The 17,580-nt window shown below is 39.9% G+C and overlaps 1 protein-coding gene across 1 annotated transcript in view; it reads left to right on the forward strand.

The window, feature by feature from the left end:
- LOC127053138 (neural cell adhesion molecule L1-like protein) overlaps positions 1-17,580 on the forward strand; it is a 1,307,741-nt gene that overhangs the window by 1,278,619 nt on the left and 11,542 nt on the right. The gene's annotated exons all lie outside the window — the stretch shown is intronic.

Here is a 17,580-nt window from a genome sequence, read left to right on the forward strand (position 1 = left end):
GACCCAGAGAAAGCTTTCTTTGGCAACAGCATACCCAGATGCATTCCTCTTGACATCTACACTTTGGGCCACACTTGATCATAATACAACGGTGTCTAGCATTGAGCTTATTATGACTTGGAGAATGAGGAAAGGAGGGAAACTATATGGGGCAGTGCTCATTGTTTGGTGTTAATTCAGTAGTTTTGTACCCACTGTGATCACTGGGTGAGATATTTGAAAGAGCTCTGTGACTAGTTTAAATTAAAAGATGCAGGCAGCTATCCAAAACAGTGCATTTTGGAAGTTCTTCTATTCCTTTAACTGTTAACTGATTTTAGGCCTGATTATTTCTTTTGCTGTGCATGCCATCTTTTCCATTGATCACTGCAAACCTGGTTTTCAGAATGACCGCACTTGTTATATGGTATTTACTCTCCTGATAAGAGTGCATTGTGCTCAAAATAACACCAAATATCTATTAAATTAGCAAGTGTACTTACATGTTTATGAAACCAGATGGAGAAACAGTTTCTACATCAGCGCAAATCCACTTTTCTTCACTTGGTTGATGTACAGAGAGATTATCATGGTCTTCTGAGAAGGTTAAACTGTCATCTTGTTAAATATGTACTGAAAATAAATAATGCTGCTAAAGCTGCTGCCACTTGTGATTGATACTGATGACGGATGGTAGTTTTAAATCGTGTGTGTGTGCAGATGCACACAAATTGCCCATTTTCCAGACATTTCAAGGTTCCTTCCTTAGATTATGATGTAATCTGGGTTTCTAGTTGCTTTAGACATCTCTTCTGATTAAGGGGAAAGTAACTGCAATGCTGAAATAGTACTAAATCTGGTGCTAAAGGATAGGTTTTGGTGATTTATTGCCCACTTATTACATGAGTGACAGCATTGTATTTCGGACAATAGGGGGTCACCCCTGTGAGGATTGCTTTTCTGTGACAAACAGCTCGTGGCTTGTGTGTGATAATGGTGGAGGCATAGAGGCATAGTGCTATCTTTTTTTTTTTTTGTCTTAAAAGCGCTCATTACTATGATAGATAAAGCCGTTGAAGTGAATAATAAGGTTTAAGTAAGTGTTAAAGTTGGTGTAGTCCTCTCAACTTTATTTCTATAACATCACTGGATCCTGATGCTAGCACACCCAACTCTTTTCTTCACGTGACACCAGCAGTCATTTCTCCAATTTTGTTACTAAGCCCTGGTTGAATTTTAATTCCAACGCTTGAACAAAAGGGAGAATGAATAAAAACTGTTTTTTAAAGAAAAGGCCAATAATGTTTGTATCCATTCGGTAAACATTATCAATCAAAGTTCTCCTGGCTTTATACGGGCTGTTTCCTTAACAAATACGTGTATGCTATGACTATTTATCAAAGCTGGGAGTTTAGATGATGAGCTTGAGCACTCTCTCTCAGGCTAACAATAAAAATAGCCCGTTTGCAATTTTGTTGAGTGAGCACTTGAAAACTGGCAGAATAAATGTGTTGTTCTGACATCAGGACGAGCCTCTCGGAGCTTGTTTGTGTTTTAAGGTTGAGAGTGTGTTCCCACTGCAATCTCTGGCTGATCTTTTGGAAAACACCCTTGTATAATACGGCAGTCAGGTCAGGTTTGGGAGTTTTTGAAGAAATGTACATCATGTGTACTATCACCTACTCAAAGCCTATAAGTAGAGTGTCTTCTAATGGGTGTAAAGGTGGTTGGGGCTGAAAGTGAAGAGGTCTGTTGGAGATAAACTACATTTTTTAAATGAAAGAGGGAGAGAGCCTTAAACAACGATATAGGTAGGTGCTGTCATGAGTGCTCTTTAAAAGGAATGAAAAACTGCTTCATGGAAAGAATTACTGTATTGAAAAATGAAATGTTGCATCACTGTAATCAAGCATGTGGTATTGGTTCTAAAGGGCATGGCAAAACAATATGTCTGATGCAATAAGAAAGATGAAAATTGCTACAGGAGCTGTTACTTCAGATATTGCATCAATCATCCCATGTCTTAGGACTGTAGATGACTCAAGGGACAGTTAAGTGAATTTAGTGCTCATGAAAGATGTCAGATTGACAGTCCTGGAAGTGAAGTTCTCTGTTTACTCACAGCACATGCAGCAAAGATAGCATGGAAAAACCTTGTAACTTATACCTGACCAGAATGGATACCCTTTTAGGACTGAGGAAAGTGCAGCCTCTGTGTATCTTTTTAAGACTTTCAAGCGATTGCTAACTTATCTCAGTTGCCACAGTGGTTTGAGGTGCCTTAGGAACTGAAATGAGACCGCTATCTTATTTCCTGAAGCCTACCAAGTAATCAGCAACTTTGAATGGCTTATGACTTGGGATGAATGAAGCCTAGGGACTTAGGTGCCAAACAGTATCATACTATAGGCACATAGATAGATACATAGAGATTTAAGGTTTTGCATATCTCACAAACTAATTTCAGTTGCTGCTTTCCCCCTTGTAATTTAAATCCATTATTATTTTTTTAAAAGAGAAGATGCACTTTTCCAGCTAGCAGAGGTTAGGAGTCTATTACAAGAGTAGGTGGATGAGGTGCTATGGCCTGCAATGTGCAGGTCAGACTAGATGAGCATGATGATCTCTATGTATTAGGGGGAGAAAATCACCTCTTTCCAAAGGTTAGAGTCAGCAACTGGTTGGTATTTGGTGTAGACTGTTTCCCTGCCCCCGACCCTCCCACCACCACATAAACCCTTTCTGCTGTTCTTTCACAATCTTTCCACATTTTGATTTGTAACTCTGCCTGCTTTTTGCTCCCTTTTCTGCCTCCTTGCATTTCTTTTGGTTTTCTCTCCTACATTCAGGCCTAGGGTGAGGATGATGATAAGCAATACTTAAATTTCACAGAGGTAAGTGTTGTTAGACTATACATTGCTCAGATAAATAAAACAGAGACAGAAAGAGAGATTAAATGACTTGCCCCAGGTCACATAGTCAATGTTAGAGCTAGGAATAGAACCCCGGGTCTACTGAATCAAACAGGTTTGAAAGTGGGCAAAACAAGTTCACCCATCTCTAGCCTCTACCAGTCTGTGCTGGATTTGAATTGGTGACCTTGATAAGAAAGGTTCCATGTTCTACTATTCATCTCCTAAGCCAACTAGTCCCACTGCACATTTTAATTTAACATTATTCAAACTACTACCAGTGTGAGTGCTTGTTATAGGTAAGAGGAGTCACTAAACTTTGAGAGTCAGAATGATAAATTCACCCACTACTCTCATCTTTATAAGAATGAGGTAAAGGTAATGTCTGCATTCCAGATCTTCCACATTTCCGTAATTTTAAATATTCTCAGAGTTAACCAGGGCAAAAACCATTAGTAATCTACAAAGTACTTTTCGGAATGAAAGAGAATTTAGACGCAGCAGCAGCTTGATCAGAATCCTGCATCAAAATGAACATGAAAGAGCTTTCTTGGGTGTGAAAGGCAAGGAAGTCAGAATTGAACCATAGCAAATTTGAATGCAAAAACCTTGCTTGGTGCTGCAGAGTTGAAAGAGGAATCTTTGGCTGAAGCAATGGCTGTCACAATTATAAATATTAAAAGGTATGGAGCACAAAGAAATGAAGGGCTAAAGAGGTAAGCCACAGCTTTAGCAAAGACCCACAATCTCTCCACAAAATTATAACACAGTGATGACACGCATGTACACAATAAGGGTTAAATAAGGCTGCAGGTCTTGAGAAAACATTCCACCTAGAGAGAGAATTTGTTTAGATTTGTTTTTGCTCCACAGCTAACTTTTCATGTTTGTTCAGTCAAGTCAAAAAATAGGCTTGGAATCCCTGAAGGGATATTCAGTGAATGCGTTTGCGTGTTGTAGAGCCTCTTTAGGGATTCCAAGCCGATATGTAGGCCGGGTTCTTAGTCCAGCTGACTAGTTTCTTACAACGTGAGTAGTTCTGTTGGATTTAAGATGCTCAGGTACAACTTAGTGTGAGTAAGCAGGATCTGGTCCTTTAATTATTTAGGTAGGGATTTTCAAAGGTGCCTGAAGAATTATTTATTTGCCTAAATCCTATTCAAATTCAACAGGATTGGGGAACCTACTTCCCATAATTTCTCTTGAAACTACTAGCCATGCTCTACATCTGTTACTTGTTTTCTTTTAGAAGAAAAGTCCTGTTTTGCTGCTAACTTGCCAGTTTGTGCTCTGAAGCCTGGAGCTCTGTTTCTGGCCCAACATCGATCTTTTATTCCCTTTGTAACAAGAGTTGATCTCTAGCTCCCCCTCTAGTCAAAACCACCAATGGCTTTGGTCAGCTGTGATTCAAACAGTACCAAACCTTCCTTTGTCATGCACAAGGTAAGTGAGATACCCAAGACCTTAAAAGTGCAGTGGACTTTAAGAGGACTTAGGGTCATACTAAGTCCTATTGTAGGTGCACGCAACTCCGTTAACTTCAGATGAGTTGTACCAGAGTGAAATTTGGCCTTTAAGATTTATTGGCTCTTCAATCTATTGACCAAATAAATCAAATGTTCCTAATATCTATTATAAGAATGGCCAGGCTGGATCAGACCAACGATCTATCTGTGGTTAGATGTTGATAGATGTTTAGTTGCCTGTGGGGGTTCCCTCTGTGTGCCACCCCAGCCCTACGCAGACAGCTGGCATGGCAGACCTCAAGAGAACCACCCAATGACCACAATATCCATTAAGGGACAAAGGACAAAGGCCAGGTTTATTGTCAACGAAGCATGGTACTAGTATCCCCCAGTCTCTCCCGGACCCTAATACACACGTCTGTAACGATGGACCAGCTCAGTAAACAGCAGGACTTCCCGTTCCTCCTTAGGCTAGACAAAGATACTCCCTCTGATATACATCTTTATACCCCGATACAAAAAAGTTAGTGCTGCCCCTCCAACATAGTTACTTCCCCCTGATGTGGCTAGTTATCACCCATCACCTTGTACATGTTGGTTCAATCAAAACATCTCTGTTACGTACTGTCACTCTGACCTTATCTTTTAGGAGGAGTCAGTGTGTGCCTGTTACCCTTGGGAAATGTTTTTGTACCATCCTTGATATCAGGATGTTCTGGTACCACTTGATATCGGGATGTATTAGTGTGAGTACTGTGTGACTGGCACTTCTTAGGGATGCGTATTTCTGCATTTTCAGCCCTGTTCTTGCCAGATTCAGTGAGCTGGTCCTGCCTCATACCAGGCTTCTGATACAAGGGCTTGTGTCTCAGGCTCTTTTCGTACTACACCAACTAGCCCAGTATCCTGTCTTCTGACAGTGGTCAGTGTCACAGGGAATGAATAGAACAGGGCAATTATCGAGTGATCCATCCCCTGTTGTCCACTCCTAGCATTTCTATGTATTTGTATTTGACCAGGACCCTATTATGCTGGGCATTATACAAATGGAGAACCAAAAGACTGTCCGTGCCACAAATTGCTTACAGTCTAAGTCAGGGGTCGCCAACTTTTGGCACGTGGCTCGCCATGGTAAGCACCCTGATGGGCCAGGCCTGATTGTTTACCTGCTGCGTTCACAGGTTGGGTGGATTGTGGCTCCCACTGGCTGCGGTTCACTGCTCCAGGCCAATGGGGGTTATGGGAAGCTGTGGCCCTTGGCCCGAACCACTTCCTGCCAGGCCCCATTGGTCAGGAGCGGCGAACCGCCGCCAATGGGAACCTGTGGATGCGGCAAGTAAACAAACTGGCCCAGCCCGCCAGGATGCTTACCCTGGCGAGCCGTGTGCCAAAGGTTGCCGACCCCTGGTCTAAGTTGACAATACTGTCTAGATAAAAATCCTATTCACTAGGTAGTCTGCTTTTTTGTGTGTAATTATTTATTGCAGTATGAAGATAATGCTCATTCATAGATAGGGAGGATATAAAGGCAGAGTCATACTGGGAGGTGCTGATTGACTCTGGCAAGGTGATCAGTATCCTCAGCTCCTTAGTCAATAAGATGCTTGTCACCTCTCAGATTCAGGCCCAGCACCAAATTAAAAATAGCCCTACCTTGAAATGAAAAAGGGAAGTCAGGTTTCTGAGATTAATAGTGTTTTCTGTCACTATAAATTAGATCGGCTTTAGTAGCTTTTCAACAAGCGAAATAAGAATGAATGTTTTTTGCCACGGATAGTAAACCACCACCTTATCTGTCATCCTGACCAGTTATTAAAATAGTTTCCTTTCGCTATCAATTCTCCTGTTGTTAATTGCCTTGTACACCTTGACAATGCCACTGGCAATTTGTAATAGTGCCAATTAACATTTCCGAAATTCAGCCCAGTCATCCATTTTGCTCCAGGAATGCTAATAAACATTAAACAGTTAAACATTTGCTCTAGGAATGCTAATAAAGTGCGTTGACGTGTTTTCCAGGTTACTGCAGAGTACCTTGTTCTGATGTAAATCTGATTTTGGACTAAGGTACTATTCAACAGGAAGAATAAGAGTGGCGCAGTTGGATCCTTTGCTAATAAGAATAGCAACAATAACAATGCTTGAGTAAATGACTTCATTTTGGTTTACAAGGGCAAAATTGGGTCCCAGTACATTTTGGCTAGTATGTTCTTAAATATCTCTAGTGCTGACTCCTCCACCATTCTCTTTGATTAAAACAAGGGATCAATCCATCAATCCCTCAGTTTAAAACAACAAACAAAAATCCTTAGTGAAATCATGGAGTCTGTGCACAGGGTTCTCTTTGAAGGCAAAGTTACCATTGCAGCTGATGGGAGTTTTGCTTGAGGAAGAACTTGAGGATTTGACCCTTTAGATCATGTTTGTTTGTTTTTTTTTTTCCTTTTTCATGAACAGATCATTGCATCTAGTTCTGCATCGGTAAGTTCTGTAAACAAGCACCCTTCATTTCTTATACGCTTTGCTTTCAAGTAATTTTTCACTGCCCTACTTTTCCTTTTGTCTCTGAAAGTATACAATTACTTTATCTTCTGGAATTGTATTTACTACTTTCACTAACAATGACCCAATTCTCACTGACTAGGAGTAGCCATATTGATATCAAGGTGCCACATGGCATAAGAAAGGACGTCAGAATCTGGCCCTTATTTTGCCTTCAATATCTAATTGCTACCTTATACTCCTGTCTTGTTACTCCCTCCCCTTTTCATTTAATGTACAACTCCCTGTCACCCTTCAAATCTTTCAGAAGTTATCAGTACACATTTTCCTTCAGTTTCATCTTGTAAAAGAATTGCTTTCCACTGATTGCCTTTGCTGTAGCATCTCCCCTGTATTCCAGGCTTTCTCTATCCTTTTCCCTCTTATATTTCCACCTATAGAATGATGCACACTAGTTCTTCTAAACTTACTGAAATCAAGTGCAATATAGTAAACTCCCCAATTTGAATATCTTAATACAAGGTTTGATCATGCACCAGTGAAGTATATTGCAAAACCTTGCTGATTTCAGTAGTGCAAGATCGCACTGATGTTCAGCTCATATGCTCCTCTTCACCAGCAGCTCCAGGATTTCACTTATTTCCTCTTTAGAACATAATACAATCTAAAATTCCATTTTATCTCTTCACTCATTGACACATGAAGTTATCTTCTGTACAGTCCAATAACTTCCTTGATGACTCTTTACTCGTAACAAAAGTTTGAGTTAAAATAATTCATGAGTAATAGTGGCCTGTGGTTTTTGTGTGTGTGTGGCATTTTCTATGTCTGTTCTAGAATTAAATAATCATTTCTGTCACGATTTAGGAATATGAGATACCTACTGCAAATTTGTATCCTGCATCTTTGTCTCTTCTTCTGTCCTCTAAAATGTCACTGTTGCCACTTACTTCATTATCTGTCTGTATTTTGTAGATAGTATAAATTCTCTTGCTGAAGTAGGTAAGCTCCTTGCACACACCCTTGTCCATTCAAAACAAATTGTACCCTGCAATAATGACAATCTGGTTCATTATCCCTTCTTTTTGTGATAACATTACAGATACAAGGGTCATAATTCTTCTCCTCTACCTCTTATCGTAACCTTTTCCTAATTGTCTCCTAATATACTAGCATCCTAGAAGGTTCATTGCTTAGTCCGTATATATTTTTGGCCAGTTTAAACTCTTGATAACTTAAATTTACACTGGAGTTAACTCTACTGAGGCCAGCGGAGTCACTCTGGATTTACAGATTGTCCCCTCCCCCCAGTTGGCTTTCCATTGTGTTGTTTCCTGGGGGTACTTAGGGTTGTGAGGAAGCCTTGTCTATACCTGTTCGTGATCAGCTCCCCAACCCCACCAGCCATGGGCAACAAAAGCACTCCCCTCCAGGCCAGTGCAGGCTCTGCTCATTCTCTATAGGTTGGTGATAGGCACACTCTAACCCCTCCGAGGCTGCTCCTGAGTGACCAGCCCCTGGTCCACTAGACACACTCAGAATTCAAAGATCTGTAGCTTGCAAAGAAGCAGTACAACCAGCTTACCAGTTTCCTTTCAGATCATTGCTTTGTTTAATACACACAGAACTTAGATATGTTTGTCATGCTCTCTGGAGTGGCTGACAACTGTGAGTTCCTACATCAGAGCAGACTGTTCCATAATTAAGTTTCACCAAGCCAGTAACAAATGTGACCTCCGGGATCACTATACCAATTTTACCATGGTGTCACAATCCCCTTAGGCACTCTCGCCTATCTTGCCACGCAGACAAACTGGACTTTGATAAAAGGTCACTTAAACCCAAAATCACACCACATCAGGTGTTTTGTCCAGTCCCAAGAGACCAGCCACTTACTCCAGATCAATTGGTACTTTCTGAATATTACACCAAAGACAATGCCAGTAGCCAATTCTGTAGGAAACTAACTGAAGGTTTATTAGCTAAGAAAAAAGAATGAGAGTTACTGAAAGATTAAAGCTGGTAAAATATATGTACAGGTGAATCAGTTTGTAACTCCAAGTGGTGGCAGAGATGTAATAAACTGCCAGCTTCCCAAAAGTCTTTCAGGGTACCCAGGTTGTCTCCAGGGATCTTGACTGTGCATCTGGCGCACTCCTCTAAGAGTCCAAACAGTCAGAGATAAAGGATCTTTCTTTGAATCCATATTTATATCTTCTTCTCACAGAAGACAAACTGACAGTGTCTCCACCCATGTGGGCTTTTCCTCTGATGACAGGGAGTGAGGAATGCACTTTGAGTCTCTGACCCCAGGTCATCATCACAATGGCCATTTTCTTTTGAATTAACACCTTTGCTGACAAAGTCCTTCCTTAGCATTCTCCAAGTCTTGTTTTGAAGTCTGAGTTCTTTAGTTACAGGTGGATTTACAATGTAAATGTTTTATATACATTATGACAGGAACAGGTAAGTGAAAACAATGCATGTAACATCCCATTAGTTTTGTGAAGTGTAAATACCCAAAACATTAATCCCTTCAATCTATAATACACAAGTGAATTGACCTGAATACAATCTAGCATGACCTGGTCAGCCAGCATCACAATGTTGATGGTGAAAACAAGTAAAAGTTTATTTAACAATGTATAGGGATTTGAGAAGTCGCAAGTCAAATAGTGGAAACCAATGGTAATATGTAAAAAAATCACAACATGCATCCTACAGCATAGACTTGATTAACAAAATATTGCCTTGTCTTAAAGGAGCTGAGCTCACCAAAGTCTTTGCAGCATTTTCAAGGCAGGTTGGTTAGAATCATAGGCTTAGCAGGGACTGCAAGGGTCATCTAGTCTACCCCCCTGCCAAGATGCAGGATTTTTTGTGTCTAAACCATCCAAGACAGATGGTTATCCAGCCTCCTTTTGAAGACCTCCAGTGCAGGAGAGTGCATGACCTTCCTAGACAGTCTGTTCCATTGTCCTATTGTTCTTACATTTAGGATGTTAGTTATGACCCAGCTGTCAATAAGACAGAATACAGTGACAGTTTATCTCCTCATTGTGTCCCCAGCTATACCCCCTAATTCCATTGTCTTTACCTATAAATGCAATAACCCCTACTGTTCTTTTGTTTGTTTGTTTTTTGCTGCATATCTTCTCTCATGTGAATTCACAATCTCTTCAATAGCCTCAGGTTTAGCAATGCAAATAGGCTTACACTATGAGACACACAATGATCAGCCAGAGAGTCTACATCCCTCTGCTTACACAAAACCTTATGACCCGTCATAACTCTCATATCTTAAGTATACAGTTTTCATGCATAACTCCTTAAATGTCATCCGTACATACATCTCACAATGATTAGGATGACTGGTGCATCAGTGACTGTTGGTAGAGACCTCACGTGGCCCTTTGGTGTACTATTATATAGACATTAGACCCAGAAGACCCCTATAAATCACTATGCGCCCATTTTGCCCTCAGCTAGTGGGCACCAATGGTTACTTGGGTTGCACCTTTATTTTGTCTTTGTTTGCTACTCATTCCTGTTTTACTTTCAGTTTGATTGTGTAGCCCCACTTTCCTCATCAGTTCATAGTCTAAATCTCCTAAATAGACTTTAAAATTGGGACAGCAGTTAATCCGGGCCCACTTGAAAAGTAAGAAAAGAGGGAATGTTTGACTTCTGCACCACAGAGACCCCCGTGATAGGGGAGGAAGGCTGACCCAAGGATGAACTTCGTTATATACAATCCTGGAACCAAAAATTCTGGATGAATGACGTCTGATTTAATTATTCAGTACATTCACCCAGCTGGGCAGGAAGGGCATGTGGCATTGCTAAGGCTCCCAGACTCATGTCTCGTGTTTGACATGTCCTCTAATTGCATTGCTCAATTCATTTTCTTTCTTTCTGTGTTCAGAAGAAAAAGGTCAGCAAGGAATAGATTATTCTAGAAGAGTCAATACCGAGGGTCCAATCCTACAATAGAATTTCACATGAATCATTTTTCCCCCACTAAAAATGCAAATTCAGGGAGACTGTAATAATTCATGAATGTGGGTTGGTGTTAGTTGTTTCAGCTGCTAATTTTTTTCAGTCGAATAAAGAACAATAAATTCAGAAATATTGAAAAGGTTCGTTTGGGACATTTCTGAAGCGAAGCATTTTGACTTTTTTGTTTCAGAAAGATGTTTCATTTCAAAATGTCAGTTTTATTTTTAAAAAATGTAAAAGTTTAAAAATCTCAAAACATATTATTGTATGGGGAGGAGGAACCACCAAACCAAAAATATCAGTTATTTGCACAGCTCTGTCAAGAACCCAGTTTAAGGATAAGACTCCGCACAGATGTAGCACTGCAAACATTTGCAGTATCTGGACCCAAGACTCTGTACTTTTTGGTCTTTCATTGAGAATATGGAAAGCTGCAAATTATGATTTTTCTATAGATGGCTCATGTTGACTTTGCCCCATTTTCCTGATAATCACCTACCAGTTTTCATTGGGTACTCAGTCAACCACATTAACACGGGGTTGTGAATGTGTTAATGCCTATAAAGACCTCTGGTCTCATCTACCTTCTAACACAGAAGCGTGTCCATCAGCCAGCTCTTCCAAGCTGCTCAGATACACTTTGCAAGAGCTAGAAATAATTGTGCAGTATGTTGCAAGTAACATGAGACGGGTGGTATTCTAGCTCTCTCCTTGCAATGCACTGTTGTGAGTCGGAAGTTAGCGGTTTAATTTCCAGACAAAACTGTTTATCTTGAAGATGTCTGGGTATTCTCTGTTTGTGCAGTTTTTTATTATTGTCAGAACTGATCATATAAATCTGTCTCGCTGTATGTGTGAGATGCATGCTAAAAGTGATTTTATTGTTTGCACAAGTCTCCAGCATGCTGTCATCTTCATTTTATTTTCATTCCCTTCTCCTTAGTGCTTTCTGCAACTTACTGTAACTCACAAATCATATTGTCTCTGCTTATTACCCAAACCCATCTCCAGCTGGTGAAATGCAGTTTCTGCACTGCTGTTTTCAGGCCTGTTTTCTTCATCATGTCCTGAGTTTACATACAGGTTTCAAGTATTTTTATAAGCCTCATATAGAGCATATTCCATGAAATTGTTTGTACAAAGTTCACACTCTGAAGTAATACCACCCAGTTGTTACTAAAAGAAGGGATGCATTATATTTCTCTTCTGCTGCTACAGCCAGATATGTTTTTCACTTTAATTCCTATTCCAGCTTCCACATAGAATTTTGAATTCCAAAGCCATCTTTGTACTAAAGCATTCCTATGTTGTGTAGTATTTTGACTAATGAGGTGTGGCTAGTACCAGCTTGGAATTTCTTGTACCATTGCAACCAAGTAAAGTTCATGTTAAAGGGAGAGAAGAGGCAGTGAACATAGTGCCAACGAGTTAAAAGGCACATTCATTTTCATGTGTGAAAAGGATGAGAACTGGCCGAGGACCAAGTTATTTAACTGTTTCATTTAATGAAAAATGTCAGTTAGGAGTTGATAATACCTTCCATCTGAACTGCTTCATGAGTAAAGAACAACATCTCTGTGTGAGCAGGTGATTTCTGAATGACACTGAAATGTTGAACTATTGGGCACAGTTTTAGGGTTTGGTCTTTTACTATTGAATGTTATCTCTTAACAGACTTATTTCCAACTTTCCTATTAAGGATGGCAGCATCAGCAGGCTGACAAATTTTCTGCTTAAGATTACTGACACCAGAAAGACCAACATCATAGTCAGAGGGAAACTTGTGATAGTTGTTCTTGTTCTTGGCTTTGAATGCAGAGGCGTAAATGAATGAAGCACTGTTCATTATTAGAGAACTTTAGGAGAACTAAAAGCATCTAACTGCATGGAGAATATTTAACGATCCTATCCCTGCACCATGCAAAGGAGAGGGAGAAAATGTTAAGAAAACTGGGCTGGGGGAAGGATCTAGTAATGATACTTGGTCAAAGTCAAGCTACAAACTGAGTTGCAAGGCACCATTCAACAGTAAAGCACTTGGGGGAAAAGGAGGCTTTAATAATCAAGTGTTTTTACTATTATTTCGCATAAGAGGCTTGAAAACAGCTCCGCTTCATTAATGTTTTATATCTGTGCCTTAAGCCAGTAAACTGTGTTATATGTCCTTGTTCTGTAGAAATGCAGTTTCACATACTGTAGATTAGGTAACTTCAATTATCGTTTAATACTGCCCTCTGCTTAAGAAATGCCAAACTTCATTGAACAGTTATAAGCCTGTTTTTTTAAAAAAGAAAAGAAAATATCTGCAAGCAAAAAGTGAAATGTTTAGAGATGGGTATTTTTATCTGGAAATTTGACCCAGGCCTAGATGTGGAATTTGGATTCCAGAATCCAGATCTGCAACACAAAACAAAGCCATAAATAGCATTACTGTCTGAATCTAGTATTTTAAAATTGGATGCTATTGCTAATATTGTGTCATGTTCTTTTGCATCACTATAAAAGTATTAAATTTGTGTTTTTACATAGGCTTTATGCCAGAGTAAATAACATAATTATTAGTCCATTAGGAGCTTCTTGATTGGGAAATGTCATTCTGCATAAGAAAGCAGGTAATTTACTTCTGTATAATTATCAGAAGGATTCATTGTGATTAACATTGTTGAAATAAATACCAAAGGGACAAATTATTTTTTGGCTACTCATCTGGGATGACCTAATGCACTTCTTGGTTCTGCCTCATTCTGAAAGAGTAAAATGGCCATTTCAAAATAATGTACATAAATATTGTCTTTTTCCCTTTTAACCACTGCAGGCATATTAATATAGTGATATTAATATAGTATTAAAATGACCCATGATAATATCATGAAGTCTCATTTTTAGAGATCGCATGAACTGTAGTTGTTACTGACTAGAAAGGAAGTTCACTCAACAATGATCCCACTCTCGCTGATTAAAGTAACACAGATTCTGAAGGAACCTCCTTTTTTTTTTTTTCTCTCCTTTCCTTAGCGGAAGGAAGGTGAATACACCAAAGATCAATAGGATTGGGAGTGAAAATGGGGGCTGGGGAGAAATGGAAGATCCTCCATGAACTGAGAAAATGTTATGTATTCACAGTGTCAGCTTTTCAGTGGAATCTCCAATTTGCACCTACAGTTTCTGCATACAGTTTACTCTGAGTGCAACTCTGCAGACAAGTGATGGTAGGTACTGTGTTTGATAAGCAGGTTGCTAGATCCTGCAAGCCAGATTATCCCCTATATGCTGTAAATATTTTTTCTCAATTCCAGCTGAAGGTATAAACCAGAAGCAATTTTTAAAAGTTAGTCCCAAGAGCACAGTAGGTACGTATGATTCAGTCACACTGATTATATTAACACCATTTACACAGGGAGAAATATAGTTAATGATATTCAAATATGTAAACTCCATTTGACTTTTTTTCTATACAGAATGTGACTTGTGCATCATTATTGCTGGTACTTCTGTACTGACCTCATTTACATACACTGGTGTATCCCTGTCATTATTTTGATTTAGAAGGAACTAAAAAGGCACCAATCCCAGGCTCTAGGCACCTGTGATATTATTGTGGGAAACCAAAGATCTAACAGCAAATACTACTGTATATTTAGGGCCCTACCAAATTCATGGTCCATTTTGCTTAATTTCATGGTAATAGGATTTTAAAAATAATAATTTTTATGATTTCAAATATTTAAATCTAAAATTTCATGGTGTTGTAATTGTACAGGCCCTGACCCAAAAAGGAGTTGTGGGTGTTTCACAAGGTTATTGTAGGGGGCAGAGCCATCGCCAGCAGCAGCACAGAAGTAAGGATGGAACGGTATGGTATTGCAACCCTTACTTCTGCACTGCTGCTGGTGGGGCACCACCTTCAGAGCTGGGTGCCCAGCCAAGAGCTGCTGCTCTCTGGCCACCTAGTTCTGAAGGGAGCACAGAAGTAAGGGTGTCAATAGCATGACCCCCATTAAATAACCTTGCAATGTCCCTGCAACTCCCTTTTGGGTCAGGACCCCCAGTTTGAGAAATGCTGGCCTTCCCATGAAAAAAGCACACAAAAGACCAGATATCACGGTCCGTAGTGCGTTTTTCATGGCTACAAATATGGTAGGGCTCTACATGTATTGGAGATAATACACCATTCCTAGATAGCCACAGTCAGGCATCAGCCTCTTCCACACAAGGCCTTGTAAAAAGGTGATCTTTGCAATGTTCCCTGAAGGTCAGCAGATAGAGGTTGTTTTGGACCAAGGGAGCACAAAGTCCAGGGTCCTTCATAGACTGTTTCACCAGGAGCACCTTTCCTTTCAGACTGAAGGAGCTCCATCTTGGGCATCTTTGTGAACCTCAGCTGTGGCAATGTGGCACAGGGAAATATGTGATCTCTAAAGTAACAAGATCCCAAGCCACTTAAGGTCAAAACTAACACCTTGAACTACAGAAACCCACAAGCAACCAGAGAAGACCTCAGAACAGCAATGTAATATGCTTGCAATGAGAAATCCTGTTTATCAGCAGGCTGTTGAATTCTGTATCAGGTTTGCTAAATTGATATAAGATGTAGCCCCCAAGTAGAGCCTAACCTAGTGGTGACAAACTTATGAATCACTGTACTGAGGGCCATATCTGAAATAAAGGTCACAGATACAAAGGAGAATTGTGCTGATATGACTATACAGCAATAACTAGAAATCTACTGAGACTTCCAAGTTGCAAAATTGGATGAAAAATGTCAGGCAAACACGCACAGCCAGAGAGACAGATTAAATAATCTATTTGCACCTTGGATTTGCTTTCCTCATTCCACCAGTTCAACTCTTTTTTTTATCTTGGCTGAGCCTCAGTTTGTTAGCTGTTGGTCATACTTCAATCTCAACAAGATACTGGACCAAGGCACTAATCTGCACCATTTAAACTGGAAGAGAAATGACATGTTAAAACAAGTGTCTTCAACATACTGAATGCACCGCAGCCCCCTCTTCTTCGCTAAGCCATGGTTGCGTGCCTATTGAAGTGAGTGGGAACATTCCGATTGAATAAGCCCCTATGCATCCTAATGACCTTTATATACATTTCTCTCTTGTTCAATAATATGGAACTTTGTAGAAACCCATATGGTATTTTACAATATCCAGACACTTATGGAGCCAGGCCCTCAGCCAGTATAAATCAATGAAGCTCCATTGGCTATTGCTTTATATATATATATATTTATCCCACCTGAAGATCTGTCCCATGTTCCATCAACGACTCCATGTGAAAAACAAGCCAATTTCTAAGTTCTTCTTTATGCCTAACTGAAGTGAGTACAATGAGATGACAGCGCTAAAACTGGGATGCATGTGTGTAATATATAAATATTAGATGCAATATTATGTTCTGCTTTATTTTTTAAAAAATCTATTTGGCACTGTGTGTTATGGAGGGCCTAATTGGGTCCATAGCAAGTACATACATTAGTGCTGCCTTATGTGGTACTGCTAATTTATGCACATCAAGTTTTGAAAATGTTATAGAATTCTTCAGAAGAGAAAATGTGCAACTGTGGTAGGTTAACACAAGTCTTTACACAATTCTGCCAAGCTCCTCCATCAGACACATGCTGTAGTTTATTGAAAACTCTGTTAAAATTGTAGGCTGTCACTTTACAATTAAGAGGTTTTCCTGATCTTGCTTGCAGGTTAAGGGGCTTTGTAGGGGTGTCTATGAACTGTGCCTTGGAACGGTCAGTCTCCAGACAACCTTTCTGTAGTAAAGTTGTGTGAGTTGTGCCTCTCTGTTTTAGGAAGCAGCCTGCTTTGTGTGTTTCTGGAGTTCTTGTATGTTATCATTGTGAACTCTAAGAAATAAAGTAGTGCTACATGGCAACCTTCCAGCAAGAATATATATGTATTTATGTAACTTCTCTACATGTATGCTGTGACCATAACACACATTTGTGTGCAAGAGAGGAAGAGTAGAATGCCAGCTAGAAAAGGATAATTAATAAAAAGATCATGTAGACCAAGTGTTAGAAATTCATCGGGCAAACGATTAGGAGAATGAGGCCATCAGTGCTGCTTACCTATTACTAGAGCTGACTGAAAATTTACAACCTGAAATTCATTGCATGAATGCAGCATCCATGTGTTTCTACCAAAATATATGTGAGGATTAGTCCCACTAATTAATTTGTCCAAAATTATTCCATGAACATCTTTTCAGTATTGATGTGGAGAAGGAAGCAATGAGACATACATCAGAGAGAGATTAATGTTGAGGCTGCAACTTTATTAAGCAATTAACCAATAAGGAACCTCAAATTACCTGACAGGGCAGTAACAGTGCAGATTTACTTGGACACCAGTGACCCTGGGTTCTGTACACCTGTGGATGGGTATGAGGGCAATCCTCCCTCAACATCCCCAAGCTTGCCTGGGGACCCTGACAGGAACCAGAGTTCTCCCACACACCCAAAGAGTGCAGAAAGAAGGATAGAGTGGCACTTATGTGCCCACTGCTCCAGGTCCACAAACTACACACCACAGTTAATATGGCGAGTCTTTTTATAAACTGTGCATTGATCATTAATATCTGACATTTTAGCCGAGCTGCCTAGCTGTAGGTGATGAGATAAGTCACATTATTGTTCCTTGATTGGATGCTCTGCAACAGGGGTCGACAACCTTTCAGAAGTGGTGTGCCTTGTCTTC

Source organism: Gopherus flavomarginatus, chromosome 6 (genome assembly GCF_025201925.1).
Source record: "Gopherus flavomarginatus isolate rGopFla2 chromosome 6, rGopFla2.mat.asm, whole genome shotgun sequence".
Lineage (NCBI taxonomy): Eukaryota > Metazoa > Chordata > Testudines > Testudinidae > Gopherus > Gopherus flavomarginatus.